The following is a 21,107-nucleotide window of genomic DNA, read 5'->3' on the forward strand; positions in this document are numbered from 1 at the left end:
GATTCAGTATGAAATTTATAGATGACAACATCATCTTGCTACAATATAAAGTGTTTGGACATGCCTGTAAGAGGATTATTAACCCATTGTAGGTTGCTGTGCCACAAGACAATCTTATAAAAGCAATAACTTGCCAGGCGGTGGTGGCGCATGCCTTTAATCCCAGCACTCGGGAGGCAGAGGCAGGCAGATCTCTGTGAGTTTGATGCCGGGCTGGACCGACAGCCTCCAAAACAATACAGAGAAACCCTGTCTCGTAAAACCAAAAAGAAAAAAAAAAGAAAAAAAAGCAATAACTTACTAATTGCAGGAAACAGAGGAGGTTGAGGTGTTGGGAGGTCTGAAGTTAATGACATTGATGACTAGTTCATCAGAACGCCTCTCATTTGACAAGTGAGAAGCCTTGGTATTCCATAAGAATGTTAGGAAGGAGAGAAGCACTGCTTGCCATCCTTCCCCCACTCTCAAATCCTGTTAAAGAGAAATCTGTCATCATTTAATTTATAAAAAGAAAACTTCATTAGGTTATACCTTCCGTTAAATAAAGTGTACCCACTTGTATACTTGATAAGGCTTGTCAAATTCATATATCCCTGTCACCACTGCCACAATCTAAAACAGGTCTTTTCATTAACCTAAATGTTCCCATTTGCCCACACATAATTAATCTACCACCTTGGTCCCAATCTAGTCTCTCTCTTTTCTATCTGTACAGAATTGTTTTATTTATCCTAGAATATTTTCTCCTACCATGATATTTTTGGAATTCATCCAAAGTCATATCAGTGATTTATTTCTTATTATTTCTAACATGTGCTACATTCATTAATGTGCCACAGTGTGTTTATCTTTTTATCTGTGGGTGGACTTTAGTGTTGTTCTAATTTGGTTCTTCTAAGAAAAAAATCTGTAAATAATCCCTGAATATTCTCTTGTGTACACATGCTTTATTTGCATTGAGGTAGTATACAAGTAAAGATGTTTTTGCAATAAAATTTGTGATGATTTTTTCATTAGTATTTGTTTAGCATTTGGGACATGTTCATGCTTTGGCTTATGTATGGTCAGAGGATTTCCTGTGTTGTTTTCTGTTGCTGTGATAAACACTTTAAACAAAAGCATCTTGTGGGGAGTGGGGTATTCCACTTTCCAGGTAAGAGACCATCGTTGCAAAGTGAAACGGCAAGACCTCAAATCAAGAACTTGGGAGAAGGAACTGAAGCAGACACTATGGAGGTAGTGTCCTTACTGGCTTGTTCCCCGTGGCTTGCTTGCCTTCATTTCTTATACAATTAGAGATCATATTTCCTCACCTCTCACAGTGTTCTAGGCTCTCAGAAATTCTGGATCTGGAGTTATAGGTGGGTGTAAGCCCCACAACTTGGGTCCTCAGAATTGAACTCAAGTCATCTGGAAGAAGAGCATGTGTTCTTAACATCTCTAGAGCTCCAAACTATTTAAATAATGGGTATGTAGTGTAATCACATGATTATAATTTCATTGTTGGTTCAGTCTGAAAAGCGTTTCAGAACTTACTGAAGAAATAAAGTTGGAAATATTTATTGGAGATATTTTAATATAGGTATAAGTAGAGGGTTAAAAAAAATAACAGCCCTCAGAAGCAAGTAAGATATACCCATGAGTGGAATATGGGTTTCCTTCCAAACTGAAAATAGGTGGATAGGTAAGATGAAAATATGATGTAATCAAGGATGGGTATAGGATTCTCCAGGGAAAGAATTAATTTTAGCTCAAGGGAAAGCTATTAATTGTCTGAGCATTAGCCAAATATTTCACATTGGTAGCACTCATTTATATATCCAACAGTTGCTAAGAACTCCCCCATATGCACACATCCTTTTTCTTTCATTTAATAAGCAAGATAACTGAGGTTTCTTTAGAAAATTGGAGTTTGGTGGAATAACCACAGACCAGTAGGGTTGCATTTTTAAGTTACTTTTCAAATAACTTTTTAAAATACTTATTTATTTTTATTTTCTTGTATGTATGTCTATATACCAGGTGTATCTTTGGTGTACATAGAGGATAGAAGAGGATTTGTCCCTGGACAGAGAGCCAGATGATTGTGAATCGCCAGTTGGGTGCTGGAAATTGAACCTGGGTCATCTGTAACAGCAGTCTACATTCTTAACTGCTAAGACGTTTCTCCAGCCACAAATTGAAAATTTTTGTTGAATATTTTTATATGCTTAAACATCTCTCAGATATTTCAGTGAAGTTTCTGTTCATAGTTTTTTTTTCATTTTAACTCCTTCATTATCTTCTTATTATTGATTTTCAAAAATCATTTTGTTACATATCTCAAAGGTTAGTCACTATGTTAGTTACTTTTCTATTCCAGTGATAAACACCATGGCCAAGGGAACTTATAAAACAGTGCATTTAATTTGGCTTACTGTTTCTGAAGCTTAGAGTCCATGATGGCGCAGTAAAGGCATAGTCACAAGAGCAACTGGGAACTTATATCTTGACCTGTAAGCAGGAAACAAGTTGACACTGGGAGAGGCATTTTGGAAATATCAAAGCATTCCCTCAGTGTCACAACTCCTCCAATAAGGTCACTCATCCTAATCTGTCCAAACAATTTTATCACATGAGGATAAAGTATTCAAACCTATGAGAGTCATTATTATTGAAACAACCATAGTCATTTTTAATGTTCATGAAGTTCAAATTTCTATGTTTTGTTTCAGATTTTTGTGGCTGAGATATGAATGTCAGTTATGAAAATATTAGTTACCTGCTGAATATATGGAGTAATATATGTTTACACCTTTTAAGTGATTGTACATTAGTTCAAATATCATTTCTTAAATTATAATGCTTTTGTGATTTAATTCATTTTTCACCCTTATCTAAAATCAGTTGACCACATATGTGAGGGTCAGTTTGTAGAAATTGAGATGTGAAATGTGTTTGATTTTTTTCTGGTAAGTGCAATGATAGTCTGCTTTATGTAACCTGGCATAAAAGCAAATGGTAGAGGCTCCAACTCTGGCATTAATCATTTCAATTTATGTGTTTTGTTTGTTCTCAAAATATAAACCAGGTGAAATTAGAAAAATACTAAAGATTAATGAAGATATGGTGTATTTCTTCACTTATTTGGGAAATTTTTTGTTATCCCCAGAAAAAAAATTTGTAACGTCTCTGTCCTAGACTTAGTTTATACTGTTCTTGATCTTTATTGTTTAACAATTCAAAAAGTGAAGATGTCAATTCATTTCAAGAGGTGCCACTGGGGGACAAGAAAGGAAAATGGGAAGTTAAGTAAAGACAGTCTTTAAACAAGGAGAAAATGGCCAACTGTAGCAATCATTGACATTCTGCCAAGTAAAACAAGGAGTGCAAAGTGACTACTGAGATTTTTAAATGTGTAATCCAGTTTTGACAATGACAAGAGTTACTTATGCGGAATGTGGGGACAAAAGACCAATCAGGCTGGATTCAAGCAACGATCAGAACATTTACATTGGAGGTAATGAATATAGAGAGGTTTTTTTCAGGGTATATTATAATAACAAGAAGCCTGGAAATGGAGCAGAATCTAGAGGAAATGAGATATCAAAAACATGAGTAATTTCAAAGACTTAGCAGTACAAAAGCAGATCTCTATGCTACAAGCATGAAGGGGGAGAAAAGAGGGAGACCTGATAATTCTGAAAGACAGAGAAATGGCTTGAATAGCCTTGCACATGTTCAGAAAGTAGTATGGCTGTCGAGGTGACATAGGGGCATGGTCTGAGGATAAAACACTCTTCACCCCAAGGAGCACTAGGGAAGTCTGTATTGCAGACAGAGTGACTGATGCAAGCTCTGATACAGTGATAGGAGAGGAATAAAATTTGTTTACATTCCTTTCTTAGTGATATAAAAAGGAAGACAGTCAACTCTCTTGGAGCATGGGAAGTTGGAATGGTGGACACTAATGTAAAGGAATATAGCTTAAGCAAAATGAATTCCACCTCTTGAGAAAATCTAGTTTACTACTAGATAACTGGTTGTCTCATACACAAATGATATGTTAAAATTTTGTTTTCATGTCTACAAAATTAAAGTTAAAATTTATACATTATGTTAAGATACATATTGCTATAAAGTTGTTCATCACATTGGTCCTACCATCAATTAGAAGGAAGATTATGTATGTACAAAGTCCCATCATATCGGTATAACATGATGATAGGTGCCTATAATCCCATAACTTGGGAGGCTAAGACAGGAAACACAGATACTAGTATGGAATGAATTATACAACCATGTCCCAATATAAACAACAACAGCAAAGTAATCAACAACATCCCTATGAATCTCTTATTAACGATTTGTCACCCATGTGGACAAATGACCTGCTGGGTATCTATAGTCACAGAGAAATTTATGGGCAACAAACAATCTAGTTATACAGGCCTTGCTTAGGGGATAAATCAAAGTAAGTCCAAAAGTTACCTTCTGACTTAACTCCATTTATAATTTAGTTTTTCAAATTTTTTTAAACTTGCAGATGTCAAAGATATACTTTCTTTATGTCAGGACCTGAAAATAATCTTGTGTTATAGACATGTTTGTATGTGCTAGGATCTCTCTCTATATATACACATATGCTTTGTATGCATCTTGGCTTTTATTGCCCAAGCAGTCTCTTCAAATGCAGAAATATTAAAAAGTTTAGTCAGAGAGCTCTGTGTGCAACACAAAGAACATTTATTTATTTAATTATTTTTAAACAGAACTATTACACAAACACAGGTAAACTACTCTATCCTGGAGACTGTAAACACTGTTTATGAGAGCAAGGCTATTTAGCTGGTCTATTTGACTCTACTTTATGTAATTTGCTGTCTTTAAGAAGCCTAATGCACATATTTAACTTAGAAGGGTTTTAGTGATAGCCCTTTGATTTTATTTCTTTTTTCTCTTTACTCTTAATTAGCACCAGTAGCTGCTGGCATGCTTCAGAAAGCTTACGTTTGAACAGTCTAAATCGGTGCAAACCCTTGACCAGCTTAATCTTTGCTTGCAAATGACAATGCAGTGAAAGCAGAGAAAAGAAGAAGAGGAAGAAAAGACTACTTCCTTTCCTGTTGGATACCTAATAAGTAGTTAGTCTGACCCAGTTTTCAATAAGAATTATTTTCTGATGACCCGACAGGAGTGACTGTATCTAGTCAAAGAACGGGGGGGGGTGAATTTAATCTTTCTTGCCACTGGAATGGCAGCTGCTCCCAGCTGCCTGAGTCTGTGAAGAATGAGGAAGACATAACTGGCTTACAGTGTGGAGAGAATTTTCCCTTTGAATATTCTGAACGGGAGCCTTGCACATGTGCCTCAAGAACTAATTGTCTAGGTTCCGTCAGGAATGCAGCAGGAGAGGAGCGTATTTCATGCTTAAGACCAGAGAGGAGCCACGCAATACTCAGTGGATAAAAGGCTTGCAGTCCCAGCTGGGAAAAAGAGTCCCATTATCTCCCAGCTGCATAGACATTCCATACGGCTTGGTTCTGCCTGGATGCACAGCATGCCTGGGTGAAGGCTCCAGACAGAGTTCTGCAGAAAAATTGTAAAGATCCCGAGACATTTCCCTGGTAAGATCCGTGAGTACAGAATTGCGCTGTCTGCTGCAATGAGAATTTTGCTGGGCAAGCTGCAGCTTTTCTTGCTTTCTATCTCTTTGTATTAGTATAACAGGTAAAAGCTGGGGTTGTGTGTGGGGGGGGAGTGGCTGTTTCATTGATGCTGTGTTTTTGTGATACTGATGGTTTAACAACATTTATTCCCTGTGGGAGAAAAAAAAATGTATTGGATCTGTACTGGGAGATGTTGGATCAAATCAGGCAAAGTGACACTACAGGTATATTTTTCAGTATTTCACTAGTCTTTGCTGCAGTAAAACTAATGGGCAAGACTGGATGACAGTGCTAATTCTGGTACTTTCCGGTGGCTACACGCCCTTTCTGTAAAGGCAGACAGATCGGAAGATGTGACTGGTATTTTTTTTTTCCTCCAAGGACTGAGGGGTGGGGTTTGCAGTGTCCGCAGATGATTTAAAGGAACGGTTATAAAAGTTTTCTGGGGGAGGGTTTTCACAACTGGAGAAACACGAGTGTGGAGGTCAAATGGGTACAGCAAATTTCCTCTGGCATTTTGGTTGCATCCAGTTTACAGATAATGGCTTGTAGAATCACACTTCTTCCTCAAGTACACCACCTAAGTCTGTTATGATAAGAATCTTAGAATACTTTATGAAAGTTTCAGAAGTTGATGGCTGGGAAGCAAACTTTGCAGAGTTCTCCGATTAGCCACGACATATGGCCCCACTGTTAACGTGAGAGTGTAACACTGGGGATTTGGGGGAGATTGGAACTCAAAATTCTTGTTTCTCCTAATGAAAATTACTTAAGTTTAAATCATCAGCATCCTGACTCTCTCCTCTGAGAAGCATTCACAGACTAGCAAACAGAAGTTATACTGAGGAAGGAAAAAAAAACAGGGAGAACAGTGGCATTTTACAGAATCATTTTGATAATAAGGGATACATGATCTTCTATAGTGACTGTGTTCTCAAAGATAACTATAAACCAAGGAACCATATTTTGGTTATTGAATCTCTTGTTCTAAGCAATTTTCATCTATCCGATGGATTTGTTTATCATTTTAAAACCCATTGTTATTGAAATATGTCGACAATTTATGTCCACTGCAATCTACAATGAAATAATATATTTGACCATTGTTTTCTCTACCCTCAACCAACATGTGTAAATGCATGCATTTCCACAAAGCAAACATATGCCCAAAAATGCTGGCACAATTTGTATAGCAAAGAGAAATACAGTCATTTCATCTTTGATGCTTCACATATTTTTTAGCATAATCATGGCTATGCAGTATAAAGATTTTCAATCAAGAAACTTTTATATAAGGGGCTTATATGAGGTTATATAAATGCATAAGTTATCAGTTCTTAGCAAGAAGCCCATCACTTAAAATCAAATGTGCTTCTTTATTTCCATTGAGCATTTATAGTTAACTGTCATAATTTTATTTTCAAGACATGTGTATAACTTTCTTTAATGAAACTGAATTTACTTCTTTGCTTGGCAGATGATTTGTTCTGAGCTAACCATTCCCAGCCCACACAGAATGAATTATGTTTTTGTAGACAGTATGAAGTATATTAAATTGACTATAGGCTTCTAGTCTTTAGATGAGAGAAAATAGTATAAAAGAAGATTTATTCCTTTTGATTTTCCTTAAAAAAGGACGAGAACTATGAAATATTCACTTAGTTATTTATCTAAATATTTATACTTGTATGTAATGTAGAGTATGGTAACATAAGCTTCAGTCAGTCCTTTGTAAAAATAAGCAAATAAAATATGAAAGCTTAAAAGAGACATCACAGCCTCTAAAAATAACAATCCTGAGGTGTTATTTCTTTGTACCTAAAATTCTCATAATAAGATGAGATGGGGAGAAAGGCACTTTATAGAGAGTGGTTTCTTATACTATAGCCTTCTTGCTAATAATAGGCCGTATTTATTGTGATGGTATCATCATTATTTGACAAATATCCTTGCAGAAGAATTATATTATAATCTATAAAACAAAAGAAGGTAAAGTGATATAAGTGCCCAAATTTCTGTTATATATTTGTTTGCAGTAAAAATACTAGTTTCAGACAAATAATCTATAGTTAATGGACAAAAACTGTGAAAAAATAATGATTTGGAGTCATTTTAATACCTATTTAACTGTTAACCAATTTCCAAAATGCACATCATTGTCAATAGAATCTTTCTTGGAACTCCTCTCAGACCCTTAATTTTGTGATGTTTGGAGGAAGAATTAAAAATTAAAACATGAAAGGATAGTGTAGAAGAATCGTGGGGTTTATTAGCAAGTATAGAATATACTCTCAATGGATGATTGTTGGCAGTGGCTAAGTGGATCATTGGAGAACAGAACTCTCTCAAAGTTTGGGGGGAATGGTCAGAGACATGTTGTGTTCTTTTATATTTCAGATGAGATTTATTTATGTCTAAAGTATATAGTACAGACAAGTTTCTTGAAATGCTTATTCCTGTCTAGGCAATTGACGGACCTAATTGCACTGAATCTTGTTTGTGTGGGGGTGGGTGGGTGGGGGGTAGCATGTAAAGCCACTTATCATACAGTAGTCTTCTAAGGTTCAGGGCTTCAGAACTAGGCTTAGACCATGATCAATTATGAAAATTCTTGGCAGTTGAGCTGCCATGTGTCTTGTCAGGGCAAGATGGCTCAGCTCTTGTACCTCTGAGAAGAAGAACCCTGAAGTTCCAGACCTATTTTTTTCCTTTTTCTTTTATAAGGGAGTAGTCCATTCTTCATGTCCTTACAACTTCTAATGTCTAACCAGTGACATAAAATTTCCTGTTCACTACTTGAGGCTCTGGGATTATGTAGAAGGTTGATATCTGGTCCTAGATGTTCCTGCCAAACAGTGTGTAGAGCAGTTTAAAGTCTCTAATTAAGTTAATTCTCAAGCTTAGTAGGATGTTCAATAGGTAGAAGGTAGGACAATCTAAATTGCTTGCAAAAGAGTAAAAATATGAAGAACAAATAAGCATACCAGATCGAGATTACTCATAAGAACACTATTATTCTATTATTCTTTGAGCCTTTTCTTGTTGTTTTGATAGTAATATAAATCACATACATAATATAATAAACATTTCAGAGGTTTATTATATTTATATTGTATTATTTATATTATTGACATTATGGTAATTACAATACCTTCATTTTAGATTCATTTCAAATTTGAAAGATGTAACACTTTCCCTAACAACATTTATCACTATTTCTTGGGTGGGAGGATTTCACTTTCAGAAAATGTATAACAAGACAGTACAGGTTCAATGTTTGTTGTATGCCCAATCACTATTTTACATTTCACAGTCAACAAAAGTTATCATGTTTGAATCAAGTCATGCTTTCATAAAGACATACATATTTGTAAGCATTCCTACAGACATCTCATATTTAAAGATTTTACCCAGAAATTGTAGCTATTGTCTTATATGACTTGTATTTCTCAGATGAATGGTTTCATGATTCTTCATGTTCATAATTTTTGTTAAAATATTCCTGTAATTGGTTAGTCTAAGACAACAGTTGCTTACCAATAATTTAATATTTTTTAAACTTAAAGTAATATAATTATATTTTACACATGAAGTTCAAGGAAATAATGCAGATGATCTGAAATACTACTGTGGTGGGATTAAGAATATAATCACAATTAAATTACCACTCATTTGTTAAATATAATTAATTAAAATTAATTAATTAATATAAAAGTCATACAACTGTTTTTCATGTAAGTTATTAATGAAAAGTTAATAATATTCATATCAACATAGTGGCTATTACAATTTGTAAGTTATTTAGGTATTGTACATGACCAAATTGAGAAATCACTATCTAAGATTTTATAATCTTAATAGGTAGTATTCATTCTCCAATCTTTCCTTCATCTTTATTAACATTTTATTATCCTATGGCATTTCAAATAAACTAAAAGAATTAAATGCATATTTGTTATGATATGTTTTGTGTATATTTGTACTACAAGAGGGTGTGTAACCCAAAATCATTCATAGGAACTGATTCTCGTTCTTTAGAAAAGGAGCCACTATCCAAATCCTACTTCTGAGCTTTTGTTGAATTGTCAAATAACATTCATTGCAGCAAGTTTTTTAGCTCTGTGTCTTTAGTTTGCCTACCTAATACTGGAGATCATGTACAAACCAAATGTTGCACTTTTCTTTTATTCTTCCTTCCTTTCTTCTGAATCACCACTTGTGACCATGTTGGATCTTAATTTTTCATCTTTCATACCTTTTTAAATTTTTAAACTTTGCACTTTGTTTTATTATTATCTCAATTGATTTGTTATATCATATTTTCTATTATAATGTTCATCTCTGATATCATTTTATTTTCCTCTACAGATTTAGAAATGAATTTAGTAATGAATTCAACTCTTTGCAAAGCATTACGATATTAGGTATTTGCTATATAATCCCTAGTATTTAGAACTTTAATATAATTTTTATACCCACAATATACACCTGCCAGATTTGTTATCTTGAGGTATGTGTCTTCTCACACTTTTCAGCTGAGTCAGTGACCTAAGCTAAAATATTTTAAGTTAGCTGTCTCCATGGAGGAAACTTGTGGAGAAATCTTTCCCTCTCTCAATATTGTCTCCTGCCATTTCCCCAACTGCAGGTTTTTAGATATAATATTGTCTTAAAGTAATAGAGAAACATCTAACAATGACAAAAATAAATAAACACTTACTTGGCAAGTTTTCTCCAATTCCCCATGAAAGTATAAGTTTTTAGTGTTTGGAAACAATTGAAATCTGTTTCAGGTTGTGTGTTTGGCATTGCGCCCACATATATTGTCTCTGGGGTCAGAAAGACTTAGCTGTTTTTGTTTGTATCTTCCCAACACCATAACTATGTTTTTATTCTTTCTTCTCTTTGTTTCTGTAGAACAAGACATGAATAAAAATATCTTTGTTTTGTGAGATTTCAGTATAAATATTTCTTTTTTGAAAGGATTCTTTGATGAGATTTTTGCTCCAAAATTGTGACCCTTCTGATTTACATCAACAGAAGCTGCTGTACCTGAAATGGAGGTGTGTGTGTGTGTGTGTGTGTGTGTGTGTGTGTGTGTGTGTGTGTGTGTGATGGGACATGTCTGTAAGTCTCTAACTTCATCACTTGGGCAAGAGAATTGTAGGTTCTTGGTCAACTTTAGCTTCATAGCAAAATAAATGAGAGTAAAATTCTGGAGTCTGTGTATTCAGATTTCAGGTTCCATATGTATCTGTCCCAGTGTCTCAATGGACTCTACATCTCAGTCTCTCCATTTATAATAGAGATAATAACAGTATCGACTTCACAGTATTATAAAGAGATTGAAATGGCTTAATTTGTGAAAATATCTTGGAAGAAAGCCCAGCAATTAATAAGCTTTCTAAGTGTTCATTGGTTCATTATAGTTATATTATTACTACTATAATATTTGTCTATTAGCTTTAGAATCAATTGAGTAAAAATAATATAAAGCAATGAACAGAATGAAAATTGTAATCATCGTCTTATCAATTGTATTGGGTATTTAGTAGAAAATTAAATTTGGTGTGGAAGTCACCAAACTGGAAATGAAAATAGTGCTCATGAGAAAAGTGTGGAAAAACTCAGAGAAGCTAATATGTGGATGCATACAGGTTAAAAATGGCTTCATTCTATATTCCAAAGGTATTTTGACCTGGCCAAGAAAGTTTGTTTATTTTTCTGATCATAAAAGCACAGCATAGAATAGAAGGAGAGTATACTATAACTACTTTTACCACAAAAATTACAAAATGTTTCTGCATTTGATTTTTTGTTATTCATTTCCACTGTTTTATTTTAAAATAATAATTCCCTGTTGTTGTTTGAATAAGAAATATTCCTCTTAGGCTCTTATTTGAGCACTTGGTCCTCAGCAGAATACTCCAATTTGAGCATTGTGGGGTTTTGGATCATTTAGGGAGGTGCACCCTAGCTGATAGAAGTATATATCTGTGTTCTGGTTTGGAAAACTTGTAGACTAATAGCAGTTCCTCTCCTTCCTGTGTGTAAATCAAATGTGATCAACCAATTTCCTGCCCTGTCAGTATGTCCTAACTTTCTCAGTATTAGGGAAATTAGCTCTCTGGGTGTATTAGTCAAATAAGTTCTCCCTCAAATTGGTTTTGGTCATTATTTTATCACATTAACATAAATGTGACCAGTATATGCCCACAAATTAACTCACGCATCTGAAACTAATAATAAATGTGAAACTATAACAGATGTCTTAAAATAAAGCATAGATACTTTTAATCTACTTCCAGTTTCACACACATTCACATATTTATATTTTCAATAGTTCACTTTATTGAAATATATCCTTGTGTTCACTATTATAAATATAATCTACATTTTGGCTTCTATTGTAGGTTCAATGTGTTTAATATAGTGTATGTATGCTCTATATTTTAAATTTTGCATGTTATTTCAATTCTCACAGTGCAGTTTTGGTTGCTACATAAGTTTTTAAATTTCCTTTGGCAGCAACAAACATTTATACATATACTTTTGCTGCAGGGAATTTAAATAGTCATGTGAGTATCAAATTTGTGAATTACATTCCCAACAATCAGATTTAATAAATGCTAAGTCCTAGGATATGTATAATATCTCATTTGCTCATGAAATGCAGAAGTATTTGCTCATGAAGTAATAGAGTAACCATAAATTTCTATAGTCCTTCTTTCTACCTCCATATCCTAAATTGTGGTCATGTATTTATTTTGATCACGCATATGTATATAATACAAAAGACTATGTTAAAAATTAAATGAATGGAGTAATAATAAAGATACAAATGTAACCAACCAAACTCATTGAGCATTGAACAACTAAGACCAATTATTATAATTACACTCAGATCCTGGTTTATTTGTGAATGTTATCCCTTTATTGTCAATTTTCTTACTGGCATTTACCCATGTTTCAACTATTGGCATATTCAATGGACACCTCTGCACAGGATGAATATTCCCTTAAGAATATCAATACTGTGTGGTCCCACAATATTTGTCTTTTAGTTGGGGAACTGAATTTCCCTATAGTTATTGTGAATAAAATTTTATTGATTTAACACCTCTTGTTTCATAAACTATTTAGAGAGTTCTTGAAAATAAATTCTCATCTGCAAGGCCCAGTGATCCTTGTTTCTGCCCATACACTGGATCCCTACTCTGGAGTTACAGGATCAGGACATCATGTCTGACCTATGTATTTCCAAGGGATCAAAACTCCGGTCTTCACATATATACAAAAATGCTTTATCCACTGAACCATCTCTCTGGTCCCTATTACAACAAATTTTATTTTCTATCTTTCACAACCGTAAACAGCATGTATCCCTTGTCTTATATCTGAGTGAGATATGATGATAAATAAATGAACATAATAAGCTTTGTATTTTCTATTGAAGAATAAATATAATAATATATTTGTCCTCTTTGCAGACAGGATTATTGGCTTACTTATTTTCCACATAAGGCCACTAAGCGTCCAAATTCTACCATTTATATCTAAACTTCCTTTAAAGTGTTTGGCAACTGTTTATTTAAGTTTATTGCTTGGTCTTCTGAATTCTTTATTCATTATTTCCTTCTGTTACTTATTGTGAATCTCCTGCATTCACTCTTATGTAACAATGAATATATGAGAGTAGTTCTAAAAATGGTGCTGAGATCCCTGGAAATTTAGGCACAGGGAGTTTGCTTACTCACATTCCAAAACTATATTATAGTTCATTGAAGTACAATGTGTTGATCAATGCCCTTTTTTTTGAATGGCAATCCAAATTTATTGAACGACAGATTCTAACTTATACAAAATTGCACCACTTTAACTAAGGTTTTCAGTTTACATTTGGCCACCTCAAAGTCTGTGTAACATCGGGTCGGTCAATGTAAGTACTGTAGCTCCCTGTTACGGATACACAGTCTTTACACCCAAACATTAATGCATACAAAGCAATGAGTCATTGTTAAATAAAACGGCAATTAGACCTTGTGACCAATTACTCATGATTAAAATTACTTTCCACATTCGCATCCACAGCACTCATCCACCATTAACATCTCAAAGAAAACGTTACACATAGGAAACAATTACTGACAGGCAAAATTTCTAAACCTGTATATCTGGTATTGCAGACACATGTATGCATGGGAAAGCAAGGGGGTCACAGTGAGAATGCACATCTGCAGAAGCCTGAAAATTATTTACAAAACTTGTTAAATCATTAAAAATTTGTTTGAATGTATGCACTTCTTGTTGTAGAGCCCCCTACTGTACACACAACTATAAACATTGTTCCCTTTGTAAAAAACAAAACAAAAGAAACACATAATAAGGAATTTTGGAAAGTTTAGACATTTCCTTCCCAACAGATATTAAAGGTAACCTAATCTAAGACATTATACTGAAAGGGATATCATATTTTAAAGACAAGATCACTGTCTCCACATGTTTTTGAAAAATTAAAAAAAGCTATAAAGGTGTGTTAATCAAAGGTTTATTTGTATAATACAATGATTATGACCTTGAATTTAAAAAATTGCAATTAGCTACATTAAGTATCAAAGAAGTGAAGCTATTTGGAGTAGTCTATATAGGAGCTCTTTGGACTTTCTTTAATTATGCTAAAATAGTTGTGCTTTTAGGATTTAATGCAAAGTATGCGGTGTGTTAAAGTATACAGTACACCATTTTCATACACATATAACATTAGTGGATGAAGAATGTCTCTTAGCAGTACCACTGGGTGTAGTCTCTGGTCTGACCAGCTGCATCCTCTAGAATTGTTATATAAGTAAAAATCTCGTGACATTGGACAGTAATCAGAATATGCAGACTGGATAGAGTAGCTTTCGTCTGCCTCTTAAGGGAACCACCATAGGAAAGTCCATTTAAGATGTTGGAATGCTGGCATTGTTGAATTGGGCAACAGTTCTTCAGACCTGCCTTAGAGCTACTATGCACCCAAGACAGCTGGCAAGACTACTTTTTGCGGGTCTTCCCAGGCACTGGAGTTTCTCAGTTAATTTGCCACACTAGATCATAAAAGATCACCTTAACATTTATTTTTGATTTGCAGAGGACTTTAAGAATACACAGAAGAGGCCTAGGGAATCTACTGAGCCTTGGGCATCAGATCAGTACCCATCCCAAGTATACACACGGACTTTGGACTCCCATAGAACAATGTGAGGTGCACTCTCACCCTGAACTCTTGGGGAAGGGTCTAGGCCCTGCCCTATATGAAATGACACACTATGCACACCCCCATGGAGGGCCTCACCCTCCCTGGAGAAATGAGGGGATAACGGGGGGGGGGGGGAGGGCACGGGAGGAAGGGAGGGAATGGGAGAGGGACCTGGAACTGACTTGTGAAGCAACCTTTTTTCTTATCTAAATTTAAACTGGAAAATAAAATTAAAAAAAAAAGTTCTGTGGACACGATGGGTAAACAACAAAAGAATCCTGGTGGCATTCTGATGCTGAAAGATAGAGGAAATTAATGTGGCTCAGCAAGGTGCATTTGCCAAGTGGGATTGTGAATCCGTATGCCAGAACAATAATAGATGGTGAGTATTTTGTATTCCTTTATTGACTGGTTAGCAAACCAAACCTCTCCAGATCAAACTTATTTGATAGAAGCTGGCACCAGGCTATGTGTTAGAACACAGCACCAGGACAGAGGGAGGACTTTGAGAACGCACATAGGAATGACATCTCCGTTTTTTGCACTACCTATTTCTAGTTCAATTCTTTAAAGATTATTCTGGTTGCTCTGAGGATGAAGCTTCAGTGGAGGCTTGTCTGAAGCCTTTTATTCCTAGTCTTTCCTGAGAAGGAGATGTCAACACACCACCATCAGCGGGTGGCTATCTAGCTGGAAACTGACGTCTTTGATTTGTTTGACATTAATCTTTATCTTATTCGAGATGTCTTTGTGCTTAAAAGCTGTCAAGGGAGTAAGTGCATATGTGTGCTGGGTTCCTTTTGGGTGTAATGGGCATGTCTCAAGAGTGGCTACAGTGAGATTGTACCACCATGTGCACAGTAAAACCCTTGTCCATCTTAAATGAGTGAATTGTTAGAAGATGACTTTCAGTAAGGCTGTTCGAAAGGACAGTGGCAGATAAAGAGGGACCAGGGAATTAAAGATGGCTGGAAAGTCTTTTCAGTCACCGCATTGTGGAGTTTCCCAAGTCCTTCCCCTATCTCCCCTCTTCTTTCCTTCGGCCTCTGTCCTCTCCTGCACCCTCCTTCTGTCCCTCCCCTTCTCCCTCCCTCAGTCCTCCCCTTCTCCCCTTTTCTCACACCCTTCCCCATTCCTCCCTCCTTTCAATAAAAAAAGAAAGAAGAAAAAAAAAGAATACAGTTGTTCCTTTGTTTATTTTTTAATGAATTTCATTTAAATTAGAAACAATCTTATTTTACATATCAATCCCAGTTTCCTCTCCCCTCCTCCCATGTCCCCCACTGACTCTCTTTATCCCATCCTTCATACACTCCCCAGGGAGGATGAGGCCTTCCATGAGGAATCATCAAAGTCAGTCAAGTCATTTGGGGCAGGACCTAGGACCTCCCCTGAGTATCTAGGCATCCCTTCCTAGGAAATGGGCTCCCAAAGTCAGTTCATGCATTAGGGATACATCCTGTTTCCACTGCCAGAGGCCCCATATATTTCCCAGTACTTCTAGCTGACACCCATTTTCTGGGGAGGGAGGGGACAGGGTTGGTTCTATGTTGGTTCCCCAGCTGTTAGACTGCAGTCCATGAGTTCCCACATGCTCAAGTAGCTGTTTCTATGAGTTTTCCCATTGTGATCATGACCCCTTTATTTATCACTCCTCCATCTCTGAAACTGAATTCCAAGAGTTTGGCTCAGTGCTTAACTGTGAATCTCTGCTTCTGATTCCATCAGCTACTCGATGAAGGCTCTAGGATGACATTTAAGGCAATCATTATTCTTATTATAGAGGAAGGGCATTTAAGGTAGCCTCTCCACTATTGCTTAGGTTCCTAGTTGGGGTCATCCTTGTGGATATCTGTACAATTCCCTAATGCCAGATTTCTCTTTAAACCAATAGTGGCTCCCCGTATTGATGTGTCTCTTTTTTGCTCTCCTCTATTCCTCTCCCCACTCAATCTTCCTGATCCCTCATGTTCTCCTCCCTCCTCCTCTTCTCTCCTCCTCTTTCTCTTACCTCCCGTCCACCTCCCCAGTTTGTTCAGGCGCTCACTGGTGGTGGGGGGGCTTGTATGTCCCTTTTACGGTCCTTGCTTTTTTCCAGCTTTGTTGGAGGTGTGGATGACAGGCTGGTAATACTTTGCTCTATGTCTAGTATCCATATATGAGTGAGTGTATTCCATGTTTGTCTTTCTGTGACTGAGTTACCTCAATTAGGATGTTTTCTTCCAGTGTCAGCCATTTGCCTTCAAATTTCAAGATTCCATTGTTTTTTTCACTGATTAGTACTCCATTGTGTAAATGTACCACACTTTTTATATCCATTCTTCGGTTGAAGGGCATCTAGTTGCTTCCAGCTTCTGGCTATTACAAATAATGCTGCTATGAACATAGTTGAACAGATGTCCTTGTTGTATGAAAGTGAATCCTCTGGGTATATGCCTAAGAGAGGAATTGCTGTATCTTGGGGTATACAGATACTCATATTCTGGAGAAACTGCCATACTGATTTTCAAAGTGGCTGCACAAGTTTGTACTCCCACCACCAATGGAAAGGCATTCCCATTTCTCCAAATCCTCTCCAGCATAAACTGTCATTGGTGTTTTTAATTTTAACCATTTGACAGGTGTAAGATGATATCTCAAAGTGGGGTACCTCCCACTTTCTCTTCTAAGAGACTCAGTGTGGCTGCATTTATGTTGATGTCTTTGATGAATATGGACTTATGTTTTGTGCATGACCATGAGTATGGATATATCTGCAGTCTTCTACATGTCTTTATCAAGTTACACCAACACTATTTGTTGAAGATACTTTCTGTTTTCTATTGTATAATTTTAGCTTCTTTGTAAAAAATCAGGTGTTCATAGTAGTGTGGGATAATATCAGGGTCTTTAATTTGGTTCCATTGGTCTATCTGTCTGTTTTTGTGCTAGTACGAAGCTATTTTCATTCATATGGCTCTATAGTAATGCTTGAAGTCAAGGATGGTGATGCCTGACTTTATTTCACAGGGTTGTTTTGGTTATACTGGGTCTTTTGTTTGAAGTTGAGTATTGAGGCCTGTGAAGAAATTTGCTTGTATTTTGATAGGGATTGCATTGAATATGTAGATTGCTTTTGGTAAGATTGCTAGTTTTACTTTGTTGATCCTACCTATCCAAGGGCATGGGAGATCATTCCATTTTCTTGTATCTTCTTTAATTTCTTTCTTTAAAGACTCTAATTCTTGCCATACAGGCCTTTCACCTGTTTGGTTAGAGTTACCCCAACATATTTTATGTTGCTTGTGGCTATTGTAAATGGAGATGTTTCTTTGATTCCTTTTTCAGCCCCTTTATTGTCTATATATAATAGAGCTACTGATTGTTTTTTAATCAATCTTGTATCCTGCCACTTTCCTCAAGGTGTTTATCAACTGTCGGAGTTCTTTGATAGAATTCTTCAGGTCACTTATGTATACTATCATATCATCTGCAAATAGTGAAAGTTTTTCTTCTTCCTTTCCAATTTGTATCCACTTGATCTCCTTTTGTTGTCTTATTGCTCTAGCAAGAACTTCATGTACAATATTGAATAGATACAGAGAGAATGTACAACCCTGTCTTGTTCCTGATTGTAGAGTAATCTCCTTGAGTTTCTCTCCATTTAGTTTGATGTTGGCTTTGGTGTGCTGTATATTGTCTTTACTATGTTCAGTTATGTTCCTGTTATCCCTGTTGATAGATATGCTTATCTGAAATTTTTGTTGGTATTCTAATCTATGATCTTTGCAGATACAATTAATACCAATATTAATCAGCATTTTATGGGTAGAATTTAAGAAACTGTAGTTTTGATTCGATCAGGTATACAAATCATTATGTGCATATTCTGTTTAGTTTCTATAACTTCCCAAGTGTGTTTTTCTTCTTTCTTCCACTTCTGAAATTGCTAAGCTACTGTGCATTTCAGTCTTGCAACATGAAGATACTTTAATTTCCTCTTACAGGAATATTTCTTCTGTGTTTTCTTCAATCTATTATTCTGACTCAGGTTTCCTCACAACCTCTTAATTTCCATTCTATGATGTTGCATTCGTCATTTATATTTTATAGTTTTAGCTTTCCTGTGTATCTTTAAATATTTTCCCAGTGTTTTTTGACTATTACCTTTTCATTTTCAAACTGGCTTTTGATTGTTGTACTATATTTAGACGTTAGGAGAAGATCCCTCCATTATTTATGTCTGCCAGCTCTCTATCAAGATGTGTTATATTTTCTCTTTCTTTGAGTTTTCCCTCTATGACAAATTCACATCCAGTAGAAATTTCCTATGAGAGACTACTGAGTCCTGCATGTATCTATGACTGTCATCACTTTTCTTATAGAGAAGCACTATAATTTTCTTTCCTTCTTGGTTTCTTTCTCCATGTATTTTGACCTAAAATTGTCTACTGTGCTTTAAATATCTACCTACTACATAGACAGAGTTAATTTGAACCTTATAAACAAGGTCAGCAGACTCATTTTCTGCAGGTAACCAAGATCTCCTAAGACTTAATATTTTCAAATTTAATCCAAGGTCATTTGTTTGGGTTATATTCACTTCATCACCTCCAGATCTGTAAAGATTCTGTGGTACTTCTGCTGCATTTGCATGTGCCTCCAGTGGAAAAGTTGTCCTTTTGTAGGACACTGGACTCTTACCCATTCTACTAATATGCTGCCTAGAATTTTTCCTTGTATTGTGCCTTCTACAAAGTCATCAAATTTATAATTTTCTGGTAATTGTATTTTAAATGACATTCCAATTGCCTCATGTATTACTGCTGGTGAGCATTCTGTTTGCTTGGTATATTGAAGGGTAAGGATAGTGTTCATGACAATACTTTGAATCGTTTGCTTCTATATAGGTAATGAGCCCCCCATAATTAAGACTAATCTCCCCTTCTTGCTGGGTGTAGTGTGTGTGTCTGTGTGTGTGTGTGTGTGTGTGTGTGTGTGTGTATGCTGTATGCTTATGTTCAACATACATGTCCACTCAGCCGCCCTTATGTGCATAGGGGAGTGGGTGGGGTGAGCAGAAGTCAGCACTCTACATTTCTCCTGCTTAATATTTGAAACAGGATTTTTCAATGCACCTGCAACCTCAGCTAGGCTGCAGGACAGTGAGTTCTGGACAGTCACATGTCTCTGCCTTCTTTTATCACTGTATTTAAACAGAAACAATGTTATGCCTGGCTCTTTAGTGCATGTTGGAATGTCCCAGCTCAGGAATTCAACTTGGACAGACATGTGATTTTCTCAGTAAGTCATCTTACCAGCACCTGATTATTTTTTTCTTTTCTTTCATTTTTTGTTACATTTTCACATAATTATTTTCCCTAATCTTTTTAGGTACAACATTAAGCATTTTGAACGCAATATAACAAGGAATGATCAAAGTTACTGGTATCTATCTCCCTATTAGTTATACTAATAACAAAATTATTTAATTCAAAAATGATCATCTAATGAGCTAATATGTTAGATCATACTTAGAATTTAGTTAGGGAAATTAGATGGATGTTATTCATTTAGGTATTTGGGGGTTATCACTGCATTAAGTTTTTTAAGTCTAATGGTACATTTTTTCATAACATATGTAGCCAGCTACTCTGAAACATTATTAGCACAGCAATTTCTATGACATAGACCAAGCTGAGGACAAACAGGCCACTTTGCTTTAAATTCCTTCTGATGACTAGCAATGAGACAATTAGATGGAATTTTTCTCAATATATATATTTATTTAAATTAGAAACATGCTTCACATGTCAATCCCAGCTCCCTCTCCCATCCCTCCTCCCTTGTCCCTCCACCCTCCCTCTCAGCCACCCACTCAATTCCCACATCATTCACCACAGAGGTTGAGGCCCTCCTTGGGGGGATCTCCAAAGTCGATCATTTCATCCAAGGAAGAACCTAGGCCATTCCCCATGTGTCCAGGCTGAGAGAGCATCCCTCTATTTGGAATGGGCTCTCAAAGAGCACTCATATACCATGGTAAACACTGACTTACTACCCAAGGCCCCAGTTATTTCTGTGGCCTTGTCTCTGGCACTACATTTATGGAGTCTGGATCAGTCCCCTGTTGGCCTCTCATCCATCAGTCTGGGATTCAAGAGCTCCCCCTTATCTGGTCAGCTGTCTTTGTGGATTTCAACATCATGATCTTGACCCCTTTGCTCATCACTCCTCCATCT

At 36.0% G+C, this 21,107-nt stretch overlaps 1 protein-coding gene across 3 annotated transcripts in view; it reads left to right on the forward strand.

Moving 5' to 3' along the window:
• The first annotated feature begins 5,013 nt into the window (after positions 1–5,013).
• Cntn6 (contactin 6) overlaps positions 5,014–21,107 on the forward strand; it is a 393,737-nt gene continuing 377,643 nt past the window's right edge. The window contains exon 1 of one of the 3 annotated variants that reach the window (XM_040738250.1): positions 5,014–5,606. The gene's annotated coding sequence lies outside the window, so the exon portion shown is untranslated. The other 2 variants (XM_040738246.1, XM_040738248.1) reach the window with 2 other exon arrangements.

This window comes from Mesocricetus auratus, unplaced genomic scaffold (genome assembly GCF_017639785.1).
Source record: "Mesocricetus auratus isolate SY011 unplaced genomic scaffold, BCM_Maur_2.0 Super-Scaffold_100676, whole genome shotgun sequence".
Taxonomy (NCBI): Eukaryota; Metazoa; Chordata; class Mammalia; order Rodentia; family Cricetidae; genus Mesocricetus; species Mesocricetus auratus.